This window comes from Geotrypetes seraphini, chromosome 1, assembly GCF_902459505.1.
Source record: "Geotrypetes seraphini chromosome 1, aGeoSer1.1, whole genome shotgun sequence".
NCBI classification, from domain to species: domain Eukaryota; kingdom Metazoa; phylum Chordata; class Amphibia; order Gymnophiona; family Dermophiidae; genus Geotrypetes; species Geotrypetes seraphini.
This window is the reverse complement of record NC_047084.1, coordinates 218925773-218937972: the sequence shown is the minus strand read 5'-3', so window position 1 is coordinate 218937972 and position 12200 is coordinate 218925773. Positions and strand designations below refer to the sequence as shown.

The 12200-nt window shown below is 42.7% G+C and overlaps 1 protein-coding gene across 5 annotated transcripts in view; it reads right to left on the bottom strand.

Moving 5' to 3' along the window:
* The window catches only part of YIPF7 (Yip1 domain family member 7), a 52129-nt gene extending 40555 nt beyond the window's left edge, over positions 1 to 11574 (bottom strand). The window contains exon 1 of one of the 5 annotated variants that reach the window (XM_033924606.1): positions 11477 to 11574. The gene's annotated coding sequence lies outside the window, so the exon portion shown is untranslated. Of the gene's footprint in view, positions 1 to 3658; positions 3693 to 11476 lie in introns of those variants that run through there. The other 4 variants (XM_033923738.1, XM_033927067.1, XM_033925432.1 and 1 more) reach the window with 4 other exon arrangements.
* Between the last annotated feature and the right edge of the window lie 626 nt (positions 11575 to 12200).

Genomic DNA, 12200 nt, shown 5'->3' with positions numbered 1-12200 from the left:
GTAGCATTATCCTGAATAACATGGTTTTTACTTCCTTTCTGACAGTTCTGTCATCTGACTCTGTAAATAGAATCCTAATAATACTAGGGCCTAATTTTGCTGCCTGGAATAAGAGAAGAGCCTCAAGCATTCCCTTTCGTTTTGCACCCTTAATTGCAGAGTAAGTGAAACAGTTCTGGACTCTCTTTGATATGGAGTAAAGATTGACATGGTGAGTGAACACCATGGCAAAATGCGATGGACAGGACATAAATTGGGCTGTCTACTGCCGGATCAGGAACAAAGCATTTTACCGCCCCGTGGGAGCAGTAAAAGGTCTTGCTCTCATGGTAAAAAAAAAAAATTGTACCTGGGTCGGCATCTCCATGAATCTAACATCCCCTCCCCCCACCATTCGAGTTGGCACACCTAAACGTTCCTCCTCAACTCCCCTCTCGGTCCGCGCCTGTTTTACCTTTAGCCTCAGTTGCCATGGAAGTTACATCAGCGAGGGACTCGGCAGAGGGAAGACTTTGGTGCAGGCCTTTGAAGATTGTTCTCTGTGGTGGCTGAGACTAAAGGTAAAATAGGCACAGACTGAGAGGGGAGCTGAGGGGAATATTTAGATGCTCATTTGCATGAGGGTCTGCTGGACTCACGGGGGAGGATTCTGCTGCTTGGGGGTGGGGCTGCTGGACTCGCAGGGGAGGATTCTTTTGCTTGGGGAGGCTGCTGGCCTTGGGAGGGGAATTCTTCTGCTTGGGGGGCTGCTGGACTTGTGGCGGGACTCTGCTGCTTATGGGGGGCTGCTGGACCCCATGCAAGGTAGCCAAGTGATTGATGCACTAACATCGCTTGACTAGGCAAAAAATACATAAATAAATAAATAAATAAAGGCAGGAGGGATGCCCACTCCCTTCTGCTAATGGAGACCCCCCCTTCTTCCTGCCACCGGATGCTCCACCCCCACTCCGAGCCCCCTGTAGAATTTCATGATGTTGAGAGCTGGAAGGAAGCATATCCCACATCCAGTGGCAGGAAGGAGTGGGCATCTCTCCTGCCTTTTTTTTTGGGGGGGGGAGGTTAGGGGATGATTGGGGGGGTCAGTGGCACTGAGGTACAGGACTGGGTGGGGGCATGGCATGGGGGTATTCGGCCTGGAGGAGGGAATAGGTATCCTTCATGCCATTTCCATTGCCAAGGAGGGGTTGCAGTGCCAGTTCGTGGGGGCATCATTGTGGAGAGCCATCGACGCGGGGGGGAGGCTTTTTTCTTTTATTTAATGGGGCAGATTCTGTGTGTGTAATACATGCATAACATCTGTGTCATTAAAAAAAAAAAAAAGAAGCTCTAACAGCAGTGACAGGAGACTGCTTCCCCTGTCACTGCTGTTAGGACTCTGCGCATGTGTCAATCGCTCACTGAGTGATTGATCTATTGGGTTTGCATGCAAATGATTAGGCCGTAATTTTCAACAGGCCACCTAAAGTTAGGCAACAGGATGATACATGCTAAGCACAAATGCTATATCAGTAATTACACATGTAATTACCATTATATAATACAGTGGTGCCTCGCATAACGGACGCCTCGTACAGCGAACGCTGCGCATAACGAACTTTTTGTCTTGCTCCCTATAACGAACTTCGTTTCACACAACGAAGTCGCCCGAGGGGCCCGGGGGGGGGCGGAACTACTCTCGCCACTTTCTAATGTGAGCCGGGAACAGCAGCACCCTCCTGTCTGAATGCAGTGTTCCATCATCTCCCTCCACCTTACCTTAAAAACCGAGTTTTCCGGCTTTCTTTTTCGGCCAGCCACACACTTTCAAAGAGCAGCACATGCGCGCATGCTCTGTTGTTCAATCTTCTCCTCTGACGCAACCGGAAACCGGAAGTTGCAGGAGAGAGAACATTGATCAACTCCAGCAGCTGCGCGTGCACAGCTTTTTGAGATCGTGCGGCTGGGTGAGGGAGAAGGCTGGCAGGCTCTGCATGTGAGGTGAGGTGGAGGGAGGGAAATGTAGGGCTGCAGAACGAATTATTTTGTTTTACAGGTATTCTTATGGGAAAACGCGTTTCACACAACGAACGTTTCACATAACAAACTTGCTCCTGGAACGGATTAAGTTCGTTGTGTGAGGCACCACTGTACTAGAGGCCACACTTACACTAGCTAAAATGTAATCTAATCTTCAATTTCTGGATCGCTCTATACTTAAATAGGTTCAAGGTGATTTACAAATTAAGAAGCTCATTTTAAGAACATAAGAACTGCCATCTCCGGATCAGACCTTAGGTTCATCTAGTCCGGTGATCTGCCCACGCGGAGACCCAGCCAGGTATAACCTGGTGAAAAAAAGGAGATGTGCCTCTAACTTGCCCTTAAAACCAAGAACTGTCACCCATATCCTTCTATGCATCTTTTGAGGAGATGTGCATCTAACTTGCCCTTAAAACCAAGAACTGTGGGTTCAGCAGCAACCTCTACCGGAAGAGCATTCCAGGTATCCACCACTCGCTGCATGAAGCAGAACTTCCTGGCGTTTGTCCTGGGCTTGTCCCCCCTCAGCTTCAGTCCATGACCTCTTGTCCTGGTCACATTTGACATCGTAAATAACTTTTTATCCTGTTCTATCTTGTCAATTCATTTTATTATCTTAAAAGTCTCAATCAGATCCCCTCGCAGTCTCCTCTTCTCAAGGGAGAATAGTCCCAGTTTTTTAAGTCGTTCTTTGTAGTTCAAGTTTTCCATACCTTTAACTAGCTTCGTTGCTCGCCTCTGCACCCTCTCGAGCAGTTTTATATCCTTCTTTAGTTAGGGAGACCAGTGTTGGACACAGTATTCCAAGTATGGTCTGACCATTGCTCTATACAGCAGCATTATGACCCTCTCTGATCTACTAGTGATTCCCTTCTTCATCATGCCCAACATTCTATTTGCTTTCTTTGCCGCTGCCGTGCATTGTGCCTATGGTTTCAGGGTCTTATCTATCAGTACCCCCAGGTCCTTTTCTTGTTCGCTCTTACCCAGAGTTGCACCTGACATTCTATACTCGTGCTCCTTGTTCTTTCTGCCCAAATGCATTACCTTGCATTTTTCCACATTAAACTTCATCTGCCATTTCTCTGCCCATTTCTCTAACTGGCTCAAATCTCTCTGTAGTTCCTCGCTATCCTTTTGTGATCCGATTTCCCTGACATAACTTCGTGTTGTCTGCAAACTTGATGACCTCACTGGACATTCCGTCTTCTAGGTCGATAAAAATATTAAATAGGATGGGCCCAAGAACCAAGCCCTGGGGCACACTGCTAGTCATTTTCTTCCAGTCTGAGAACTTCCCATTTAAGCCCACCCTCTGCATTCTGTTTTCCAGCCATTTGCCTATCCACCTTAGTATGTCTCCCTCTATTCCGTGGCTTTGTAATTTCCTGAGAAGTCTTTTGTGTGGGACTTTGTCAAACGCTTTCTGGAAATCCAAATATATTATGTCCACTGGTTCCCCGTTATCAATCTGTTTGTTTACTGTTTCAAAGAATTGTAGTAAATTTGTCAAGCATTACTTCCCTTTCCTGAAGCCGTGTTGACTGGCTCTCAGGTCGTGTGTATCCAAGTGCCGGACTATGCTATCTTTAATCAGTGCTTTGCCCATCTTTCCAGGAACAGACGCAAGACTCACTGGTCTGTAGTTGCCCAGTTCTCCTCTGGATCCTTTTTTGAAAATTGGGGTGACGTTTGCTATCTTCCAGTCGTCTGGTATCTGTCCAGTTCTAATTGACAGGTTATCAAGGTTTTGCAGTAGTTCTCCGATTTCTACCTTCAGTTCCTTTAATACTCTCGGGTGAATTCCATCCGGTCCAGTGAAAAGTTGCAGTTCTGAAGTACAGAATATGTAGACTACAGTAGGGTTATCATAGAAACAGAAGACTATTGAATAAACATTTGATCGAAGAGAGACATTAAGTTGACATTAGAAAAACAATACAGCTCCCCCTCCTGATTTGCGGTTTCCCCAATCGCGAATTCAGTTATTTGTGATTTTTTTGCCCCTTGAATTTTTAATTCAAAAACGCTGCCCTGGACATCCCCCAGACCTTACCTGGTGGTCTAGTAGCGATGCAGGGCAGGAGCGATCTTCCTATGTTCCTGCCAGAGCCATCATCACAATGGCTGCCGTGAGTTCCTGTTGTAGTCTTGAGGCTACAATGGGAACTCATGGCAGGCATTTTGACAATGGCTCTGCACGGGGCAGGAGCATAGGAAGATTGCTCCTGCCCCTTGTCGCCGCTAGACCACCAGGTAAGGTCGGGGATGCAGGAGTGAGGTGGGGTAGGTCAGAGCTGGCCCAAAAAATTATTTGCATTTTTCCCTTTTTGCGGGCCAGCTCTGCCCCTAACCCCCGCGAATACTGAGGGTCTGTTGTACATCTGAATTAGAAAGGGAGAGTGTGGCATAGTGATCAAACCCACGCTGCTCCTTGTGAACCTGGGCAAGTCACTTAATCCCCCCATTGTCCCAGGTACATTAGATAGATTGTGAGCCCACTGGGACAGACAGGAAAAAATGCTTGAGTACCTGAATAAATTCATGTAAACCATTCTGAGCTCCCCTGGGAGAACAGTATAGAAAACTGAATAAATAAATAAAATAAAATATAGTTGAGTTAGCAACATATCAATTGGGAGCGATTGAGTTATACAGCAGTGTTCTCCCCAGAAATTTTTTCCAGCTGGGTGGCATGAAAAAGTAGCCGGGTGGGGCGGGGCGGGGAAATTTGGTAGTGAGGAAAATTAAATGTATACTATTTTTATTAGTTAATTATTATTATTTTCCAATGCTCGATATGACTTCCTTTTTTAAGGTTTGACACTTGTGCCAGAATATTTTTACTAAATTTAAGAAGTATCCAATTCTAGAAGTGAATAATTAGATATTCACCCTCTTTCAAATAGTATAGAGGTTTAAAAAAAGGGAAATGCGTTAATGAAGTCATTAGGTTCAATCTAACCATTTATCTCTGCATGAATTTAAACAACTAAAAAAAAAGATAAATATAGCTCATCCAGTCATACAAGAAATGGCTGTACAACACCTCTAATAATGTTTTGATCACTAGGTTCCTTCCTGAGGTCTTACTGAGGATATGAAATAGATGCTATCCCCACTTCCAGACCTCTTCTACATAATTTATGGAGAGGGCCTTGAAGGGCACCTGTGTGATTGATCTTTATCTGCTTCTTTTTTATTTTGCTATAGTGCAAAGTAAGAGCTAGGGCAAAACAGTATAGGTAAAGATGCAGGTAATAATTAGCAATGTATTAAAAATATTTTATTTTTATTTGCTTATAATGTCATTTGAAAGATGCTTGATGATAATACAACTTTAATTTAATTCTTTATAATGTGTGTGTCTGTGTGTTGGGGGGACAACACCTACGTCAACAGTAAAGTTAGAATAGGGTCATTAAATCCAGTGATGTACCTAGTATATATGACAGCCAGTGCTAATCATTTTTTAACAACCCCCTCCTCTATATAAAAAAAGATATTTTTAGTAATAATCCATGAGTCACACAATAAGGGTGCATCTAGGAAAAGGCAGCATCTTAAACACTGCAGTGAGCACTAGAACACCAACACACGCATTGTAAAACTAAACAAACCAGATCCTACACAGTCAATTGATCCTGTACAGTCATTGCTAACAGAAAGCCATGTCCCTTTTATACACACAGACAGATACACCCTCGCCCAATATGGAATAATCACAAACTAAAAATAGAAATATGTAGACAAAAGTTAAACTGAACCAAAAAACCAGACTCTGCATACAATGCAACACGACAGAAACAGTGACACATGTCCCCTAATACTGTGCAAAATATAAAGACAGTAGATGTAAATTAGAAAAAAACTTCTACATAACAGTCACCACTTTACAAATTAACAAATAGAAATAAAATAATGAGAAATATGAAAATACAATTTTATTGGACTAATCCATTTTTCAATTAGCTTTCAGAGGCCAAATCTTTCTTCAAGATAGTATACAGCTGTTATGGTATCCTGTCCTGACCTGAGGAAAGGGGTTTATTCCCCCCAAAAATTGCCTTATTTCCATTTCCTATTGATAAATTTTAATCAATACAGTTATAATACTGCTTGATTCTACATAAAGCAACAAAAATATTTTTTTTCTACCTTTTGTCGTTTCGGCTTTAGTCATCTTCTCTTCACTCTCTTCAGCATTTGTCCTCGCTCCCTTCCATGCAACATCTGTCCTCTCTCTCTTTGCCCCTTCCACCCAGCCTCTACCCTCTCTCTACCCCTTCCATCTACTGTCTACCCTATCTCTGCCCCTTGCATCCACTGTCCACCCTTTCTGCCTTTTCCATCCAGTGTCTGCCCTCTCTCTGTTCCATATGGTATCTTCCCTCTTTCTATGTCCCTTCAATAAACTCTATATCCTGTGCCCTTTCTCTCCTTTGTACATGATTTATTTCAGCTTCAACCCCTCTCCATTTTTTGTCTCCACCCCTCCCCTATGCTCTGGCATCTCTCTCTTCTCCTTTCCTTCCTTCCCACTCATCCCCCTTAGTCTGACATCTCTATCTCCTTCCCTTCTCTCCCCCCTCTCCAGTATCTACCTCCTGTCTTTCCCCTTTGGTCCAGGCCTCTCTCTTTCTCTCCATCTCTTCTGTGAGGAGATCATGTTGATCTTGAACACTGAATAATTCTTCCACATTCTCCATATCACTGTACTGTAGACTGGTCCAGCAGACTGCTTTGGCACTATTACATGGGTAATAGTAAATTCATTATGCATCAGCTTTCCACACAGAATGCCACAAGTCTCTATTTCTTGTGCTGTGTTTACATCTGCCAGCAGCAGAAACTTGTGAGACAGATCCCTTGACAATACTACACTTCGGAGCCCTTTGACTATCTGGTTCTGTATGGCTGCAGGCTTTAAAGCTCTGTTTACTGGAAGAGACTGTCCAGCATACATAGTTGCATCACTCTTAAGGATCTTATCAGAGATTACATTAGACAAGGTGGTATTTTTAGGCATGGAAAAACAGGACATGTTCTCCTCAATCTGCTCAGATGCCTTCAAATGCCCTTTAATGTTCATCAGATCTCAGGCTAAATCTTGCCTCCTGAGCTGATCTTCAAAGGAGAGCGGAGTGAGAGCCATATCGGCAGTGAGATCCGTTTTGGGCCGCATGTTGTGCGGGGCTGGACTAAGGCAAGTTGTAAGCTTCCTTCCATCGCTGACCTATCTTCCATAAATCAGCAATGGAGGGAAGCTTACAACTTGCTGCTCCTGCTTGCTTCGGGCCTTCCTCGTTGCCGGGTCCTGCCTTCACGGAAACAGAAAGTAGGCAGCGAGGAAAGCCCGAAGCAAGCAAGAGCAAGTTGTAAGCTGACCTGTCTCTTATAGCGAACCCATGCTCCGGGGCGTGTGCATGCCGACTTCCCTTCTCTTCCCCCCTCGGGACGTGACTTCCGGTTTCGGAGGGAAGCGGCATGCATGTTAGAGCCCCGGAGCATTGGTTCAAGTCGCTTGCTGGCGTTAAAAACTAAAACAAAAACAAAAAAATTCAGGCTCCTGCGATTCAGGCTGTGCCAAGTCAGCCCGGTAAATCTCCAAGCCGGTGAGAAGGTTTTTTTAAAAATGTTGAGAAGAAGGTGGCAGCAGCAGCAGGATTGCGATCGAGATTACAGCCGGGCGCTCATCTAAATTAGCTGGGCGGAGCACTCGGCTGAAAGGCCCTGGGAAGAACACTGTACAGTGTTTAAAGAGGTAGTTCTTTTGACTGAATAAAGTGAGTTTCATTTTTAGAAGAGCTAGATTTGGCGGTTTCAGTGCTCAAGTATCTTCTGAACACTGATTAAACCTGGTCTAGCTTTGATGAGTTTTCTAGGAAGTCTATTTGTTGGCAGGCCAATATGTCTGTTAGTTTAGATATCAACGGTTGGTTGGAGAGATCTTCTAGGTCTTTTTCTTTATTTTCCAGAATGGGCCTGATGACTGAGAGTTTCCATTTAAGTGGGACTTCTCCAGACTGTAGTGATTTATTGATAAGGTCTTTGAGGTAGGAAAGTCCGGGGCCTTTGTGTTCGCTCATCGGTTGTATCAGACATATGTTGATGGATGGTGGGCTGGGTTTCACTCTTTTCAGTAGTTTATTTACCTGGTTCTCTGCAATTGGTTTGAACTCTTCCATTGTGTCTCCTGTTTTCCTTGTATGTTTGTCTATGTTGTTATTTAGGCCATTGTCTTTCTGTGTCCTCTTTATTTTCTGTGAAGTTGTTGAATTCTGTACTTGATAGGGAACATTTGGTGGTGATTTCCTTTTGCTTTTCCTCCAGCAAACTGTATACTACTTAGTATAAGGTTTTAGTGGAGTTTCCAGCTTTGAGGATCTTTTTTGAGAGGAATTCTCTTTTTTTTCTTAAAGTAAATTCTGTTGACTCTAAGCCGGGTTTTCTAGCTACCTTATCCTTGTCTGAGTTCCTCCATTTTCTTTTGAGTTTTCTTTTCTCTCTTTTTAGCTTTATGATGTCTTCTGATGGGGTGAACCCATCTTTCCTTTTGTTTGGTTTTTGCCTCATCCCAGTGTGTCATCCATTCTGTGAAACCAATGATCTCTGTTTTTTTTTAGTTCAAAAAATTTATTGAGTTTGGTATATTAAGTACAATAAATGTTAACAAGGCAAGAAACATGTGTGCTGCACCAATGCAACGAGTCACGAGAAATTATCTACATCTCTGTTTTTACTTCTCTGTTTTTGAATTTGGTGCTCGCTATGAAACTTCTCCCTATTCTTGGTTTCTTCCAAAGGTTTTTGATTGTTTTCTACTTTCTGGTTATCTTATCCTGAAGCATATTAGGTGGTGGTTTGTCCATAACACTTTCATAGCTATGGGGCTGCAGTCCCCTGTATCTTCCTCTCTGTCAAAAAGTACATCTAAAGTGTGTCCTTTTGCATGGTAGTAGATGCATGGAACAGTCTCCCAGAAGAGGTGGTGGAGACAGAGACTGTGTCTGAATTCAAAAGAGCCTGGGATAGGCATGTGGGATCTCTCGGAGAGAGAAAGACATAATGGATACTGCGGATGGGCAGACTAGATGGGCCATTTGGCCTTTATCTGCCATCATGTTTCTATGTGTTTTTCCTTCACTGCTTGATGTAGTCATAGGCCTTCCATTTGTTGGACTATTTGTTGTGCTTTTTGGCATGCTGGGTCGTCTACATGTAGATTAAAATCACTACATACCCAGAAAGAGAATTTTAGGTTGACTTCAGCGATGAGGTTCATGATGTTTTGCCAATCTTCCATGTTTAGATTGGGGATGACGTATAATACCTAAGCGGTCTATAATTTTTTAAAATAAATAACTAAAATTATGCCCATTGTGTTTAAGTTTCCTACTCTAAGAAATAAACATTCTGCTCCTATTGGTTGGGTTGTTTTCATTGGTCGGAATCCCAGATTGATATTGTGTATTACTGCTACACCCCCTCCTCTTTTACCTATTCTATTCTGAAGAATGTTGTGATTGTCTGGTGAGAATGCCTTACTTATGATGAGCCCACTGTTGTCTGTGAGACAGGATTCTACTATCACTAAGTCCAGAGTGTGTTCCTCTATTAGGTCTGTGATCTGAATTCCATTCTTGTTCATGGTTCTCATGTTTAGTAGGCCTCCTCTCAATGGTGTATTTTGTTTTTGTGTTTGCTGGTTGGTGTGTATTGGTTGTCTGGTTTTTCTATTTGTGTATTTCTGTGTCGCCGGTCCTCTCTCTGTTGAGCCCTTTCCAAAGCACATTGGGCTAGATTCACTAAGGCGACGGATCCGATCCGATCCATGAGCGATCCGATCCGTGCCCGGGGGGCTGATTCACGAAGCGCCCTCAAACAAATGAGGGTGATCGGAATCACGCCCCCAACCGACCGCATGAATCGCTCTCCAGTGATCCCGACACATACACAGACCATCTGTAGATGGTCTGCCCATGCGCCGGCCCTCCGTGCCCAGCAGAGCTGGAAACAAAACTTTTTACTTTTATTTTGCGAGCCCGTGGTTTTATCCAACTTTAAACCCATGAGTTAAAACCACAGGCTTGTACTGTGGGGAAGGGCAGGAGAGTTGGGACAGAGGGCAGGAGAAGCAGGAGATCAAGGCAGAGAGCAGGAGATCAGGGCAGAGAGCATAGAAGCAGAAGATCAGGGCAGAGAGAGCAGGAGAAGCAGATCAGGGAAGAGAGCAGGAGATCGGGGCAGAGAGCAGGATTTTTACACAAGCGACTGGTCCTCAGCAGTCACTTGTTTTTGAATCGGCCAGCCCAGTCGGTATGCCTGCATTTGTTTAGTGATTCGCATCCTTCCTACTTTGCATGCCATTTCCCCTCATTTGCATGCGCGGATCGGATCTAATCGGAGGATGATTGTCCACAACGTTAGTGAATCGGGTCGGAGGAAAATCGGGTCGCAAAGTGGTCGGGACATGATCTGTGTCCTTAGTGAATTTAGCCCATTGTTTGTTTGGGGCATTGTCCTACTGAAACCGTCTTCTCTGAGTTCTGTGTCTTTGTTGTGGTGTGTAGTGAGTATAGCTAAATTAGCATACAGTCAAACCCGGATGTCTCAATTTGCCCTCCTTTTTCTGGAGCCATATGGTAACCCTACCTTTAACTACAATGCCTAATAAGGATATTGCAGATAAATAGTAGGCCAGAAAATGGAAGCTTCCCCATCTCCTGAACAACAAAATATCAACATTTTTCACAGACACTCCTCATCTAGTGAAGTTTAGAATTCTGGGCCAAATCCACTGCCACAGTGTTATGTAGCTCCTGTTGGATTTTTCTGATCATATTTAAGATTAAGCAAACTCCTCAAAATAAGCCACTGAGGGAAGACTAATTACAAATTAGGACTTTATAGTACAAAAAAGTTTCCTTTGTCTATTTAAGGAATAGATCTTTATAGTAGATTGTATTGCCTTTTAACAAGGCGTTAAGGCAACACAGTTCGCTACTACAACAATCAACATGCTATGTTTAGTAATGGCTTAACTAAAGCATTTAAAGCTACTGAAAACCTTGTGTTTTTCAGTAGTTAGGAAATCTTTGGCCTTCCTGATGTGGAACAAAGTAGGAGAAAAACATTTCATATGAAGAAAAAACCCATTCATTTTATGCTTCTACAGGCAATTGAAAAAACAAACAAACTTCATTCATGTTACTGTGTGTTTGCTTAATAATCAATATTAATTTTCTGAAATGCAATTACTGAGAAGGCTGAAATAATGAACAGAAACTAAATCAATTTTAGCTCTTATTCCTTTGCACAAATATTTCATTTATGTTATTCTTGAAAAAGCCAAAATGAGTTAAGCATAACATGTTTTAATTGTTCCATTTATGACAGGAGATTGTACTTAAAATAACTAGTATATAACATAAATCATTCAACTTTCACATACCTTTCCAATAGCTTGGGTAGGAAGTCTCCTTGGTGTTATGTGCCCTACAAATTGACAAACAACTGCAATATCCAGACGTAATGAAGAGGATCTCAGTCTATTTATGGTGTTCTAAATCTGACCTCTGAACAGATGCATGTGCTGAAACAAAAATACCAGCTAACATTATGGCTAGTGCAAAAGCACAGCATTAAACCCTTTTCATTCCAAATACAATTTTAATTCTTAGCTAATACTAAGCAAAGAATTTATATTCTGCCATTTACCGCATAATAATTAAATATCAAGCCTGTTATAACTAGGAAATACAAGTTAATTGCAATTTTGGGAGAAAAAAGTTTTTCAGACTATGATGGAACAACATATAAGTTTTGTGCCCACAACCCAGGAAGCAAACTGTTCCAAAACAAAGCAGCTTTATACCAATGAAAGGTACCTGTTAGGCACTTACATAAGAACATAGGAATAGCCATACTGGGAGACCAGTGGTTCATCTATCCAAGTATACTATTTGCACAGCACTGGCTTCCTCCCATGTCTGTTTTCTTAGATTTAACTACTTCAACATTCAGGATATAAAACTAGTTGTTTACTATCATGGAATGTAACATTAGGTTTCGAAGAACCCCTCAAAAGTGTTTATAAAGGTCATGTACAATGCTATTCTTTGCACATTCTTATTTTAGGACATTCATTCTGCCTTTTTCCTCTATTTGCTCTTTTG